Here is a 4247-nt window from a genome sequence, read left to right on the forward strand (position 1 = left end):
ATAATTTGAAACATATAATTGGTTATACATTTATAACTTGAACTTTTAAAATATTTTATGCTTAACAATATTAAATGATATGGTAATACATATATTAATGATAGAAAATAAAAAATCCGAGTACCTCTTCATACTCGGCCGACACAGCCCATCTGGGAATATCCTTGGGTGGTTGAGTTCTAACCACATCCGTCGAACTGCGATTCACAGATGATTTCTGTCTACGGGATTGTGCAGATATTGCCTTTCTGTAGTCCGTATCGAGGACCCTCTTCACCTCTGTCAACCTGCTTGACTCCCACGTAAATTGAATTGACACTCTCCTTTAGTCATCCTCGTCATCCGTGACCTCTGGAAACATTGTGTCCGATGTCAGGGCTCGGCGGATGCTCTTCTTCTCTTTGCTAGAGTATATCTGATCTCGTTCCAGTTGAAGAAGTCTGCTCTTCAGTTTCTAAAACATATATAAGCAGGTAAGAATATGCAACATTTAATAACAATGTATCTATTTTTGTCACTCTTAATTTAGTATATTGATCATTGCATCTTGTAGTGTTTACTTTTATGTAAGACTCACAACATTATTACAGATACTATTTTGGATTTCATTGAAGTACATGAACATGTACAATATCGTTACAGTATACAAAGTATTGACTCATTACATCTCTTTTCCGCTTTGAGGCTTTGCTCTTCTGTCTGTGTTGATCTAATTTTCCACTTGCCCTTCTGTGGTGGTCGTCACGCATGTTCCTCCACACGCGTTTCACAGCCTCTGTATAATAGAAAACATAAAACTAGAAATCGCTTTTATGAAAAACAAATGTCTCCCTAGCTCCCTAAATTGGAAGTGCGTCAACAGTACTGCATGATATGGAGGAGAAAGCATGGGCAAGAACATAGACATTATAAGACAAATAGAAGAAGTGTTCACAAACAATTTTACACCCTCTGCTCCTCTTAGATCCAATATAACTTTAAGGAAAGTAATTGGATCCTCATGTCCCAACAATATGCACATCTGCAAAATAATAGGATCCTCATGTCCCAAAAATATACACATCTACAAATGGCATTGAAGCATTGTACAAAGTTTCGAGTCTATCTGATAAGTCATATACGAGAAGCATTCACAAGATTTTGTGACAAACAGGACAGTTCAAATGGTTCTTTTATTCACATATTTAGTAACTGATCATTTTGGCCCCACCCTGATGCCAAATCCCCTATCCCTGTGATCATTAAAATTGATAATTTTGGTGAAGGACTACCTGTTCTTTCTAAATATCCATACGGATGTATATTTAATTGCTGTTATAAAATTTAGAAATTCATTTCAAAATTAAGGATTATCTCCCTCATGCATAGCTCTTATCCTTGGACGAATTTGGCTCCACTTGTTTGGCACGCTGTTTTTGGCTATATTTAGATCTAAAACTTCATAGTTATTTCGGAGTTCAAACATTTCGGTTGAGCATCACTGAAGAGACATTATTTGTCGAAATGCGCATCTGGTGTATCAAAATTGATACCGTATAAGTTTTACATTTCAATATTAAATATCAACAATACTAAAGAATGTTATTTAAGTGTTTTACACATAAAATACTATATAACAAGTTTGGCCCTTCCCTGCGAGTCAGAGCCTGGGGATTATGAAATTTACAATTTTGGTAGAAATTTTCCTGCTGTACCTGACTATGAATTTAGTTTTTCTTACACATGTGCGATAATAGAGAAGAAGATTTTTGAGAATTAAAATGGTAATTATTAAGAAGTTAACAAGATTACCACCAACGGTACATTATAGGCCCGTGAAAAGCTAATAAATGGTGCTTTTCTAACACCATGATATTAGAAATACTTACATCTCTTATGCGTTTGGCCATCTTGCTCTGGCGACGATGGCGTTCCATCCTCCCATTATCTCTCCTCCTAGAGTCATCCCTCATGTTTCTCCAAACTCTTTTGGTTGCCTCTACAATTATTATATTCAATTTGAACATTTATGCAGGAACATAGAAATTATGATCTGCACTTTGTGCATTGAGGAAAATTGATGTGATTAATGTCATGGCTGTATACGATACAAAAATAATTACTGTTATGCTGAAGTACCACGAGTACAATGAACATATACCCTTGTACATGAATAAAATAACCTATGCAATGCTCCTTTTGATTAACTATAAACTGGAGGAAAATACGAATTCCAAGAACAATGTGAAATGATAATGAAGTTTTGTACAAAATTTGAAGGCTATCCGATAAACCATATGGGAAGAAAATCTCTTACAATCCACTACTCTTAGATCCACTATAACTTTAAGGATGATAATTGGATCCTCACATTCAATATGCACATCTGTAAATGGCATTGAAACATTGTACAAAGTTTAAAGCCATATATATATATATATATATATATATATATATATATATATATATATATATATATCAGGGATTTATCTAGGTTGTTTTTACTACCGGTAAAAGGTACCTTTCCCCTTTGGCAACAAATGGATATTTCCCCTTCCACAGATAAAAAATCCCCTTCATTTGTAGAAACTTCACAAAATTGTTTGCGAATTTTCAACAAAAATCATTTACATATATTCTAAGTCATTTTCTATATTTGTCAGACTCTTACAATATAGATAAAATGAGTAATCAATCAATTTATATGATGCTGTAATAATCTGTGGATATCATATTCTATGGATATCCCCCATTCCCACTCCCTGGAAGCTCATGACTGCATTCTCAAAAATTCCCTTAAATATAAAATGGGTAGTAACATCTAAATGCTGGATAAAACACTGTATATATATATATATATATATATATATATATATATATATGACGTGACGAGAACTGCTTACAATGTATCCTTCATCTACCACCCCACTTAGATCCACTATATAATAACATTTGGGAAGATAATCCTCATGTTTAATGATATGCACATCTACATACTAAATTTGAAAAGAATGGGAACGATAGTTATCTAGAAGTTAGAAATGTTCAATTGTTAACACACGACGGACGACAAAGGATGCTGACCAATTGCAAACAGTACGTCACCTGAACAGACGGAAGGATGGATGTACAGATATCACTGTATCATAATACGTCCTGTTGGTATAAAAACTGATATACGGACAGAAAGTCACAGGACAAAAAGTCACAAAATCAGTAGGACAAAAAATCACAGGCAAAACAACTTAGCAAATGAGACCCCCATGCATACTTTTAAGTTAACAATAACAGGTGGTACCCAACTGCTCACTAAATTTGCCATTGTTCCGACACCAGACATTTCCTACAGTGTATGGGAGGTAGAAGGGAATGTATGTCATCATTCTTTAATTTTGTTATTTATTTTGCCACATTTAGCACTTTCAGTTCATTATTAGATGATGAGAAACAAAATATCATTAACTTGTTTATATAGCAATTATTGTATGACAGTTCACTTCTTTTGACAATAATTTGGAGTGAAAGGAAGCCAACCATAATTCTGCCATCAGATTTTGTTTTGACAATCATTAATATGTAGTATAGTAAACCAAATTATCACAAAACTTATCTTTATTTTATATCAATGAAAATCTCTCTTTTTAAAAATCTTATTGATATGTTACAATAAAAGGGATATAAACAATTTTATTATAACTATTATCAAAATCGAAAGTTTGAAATTAATATAGATTCTCATAGAAAACATAAATTTGCATAAAAATTTTCTAAAACTTTACATAAAGAACAGATATGTTTTCAAATATATATCAAAATCAATATATATTTTTATTTTCTTATAAACTGTGACATTTTGTCCTACTTTCCTAAAAATTTCTAATTGTGACTGTTTGTCGTATTTTCTTATAAAATTGTGACTTTTTGTCCTGTGACATTTTGTCCTACTTTCATAAAATTTCTTTTTGTGACTTTTTGTCCATGGCTTTTTGCCCTGTGACTTTCTGTCCTACATTCTAAAAATGATGTCTCCCTCTTAAAGAGGGGGTATAAGTTAGCAGAAACTACATTTTGTCAGGCACATCAAAATGTAACAATGTATATGTGTAATGCAATTATACAACTCAATACCAATGTTAATTGTATACATTATATCATAAACATGTATGTATTAACTACAAGAAGACGTGAGGTTAAGGTTCCTAGATATGTAGGTACAAGTAACAGAATTGTAAATACAGAACATACAAAAGGTCAACCAGTCTCAGATA

General features: G+C 32.8%; 1 pseudogene; it reads right to left on the bottom strand.

Moving 5' to 3' along the window:
- The window catches only part of LOC125659689 (uncharacterized), a 4600-nt pseudogene extending 2648 nt beyond the window's left edge, over positions 1 to 1952 (bottom strand).
- Between the last annotated feature and the right edge of the window lie 2295 nt (positions 1953 to 4247).

Source organism: Ostrea edulis, chromosome 9, assembly GCF_947568905.1.
Source record: "Ostrea edulis chromosome 9, xbOstEdul1.1, whole genome shotgun sequence".
Lineage (NCBI taxonomy): Eukaryota > Metazoa > Mollusca > Bivalvia > Ostreida > Ostreidae > Ostrea > Ostrea edulis.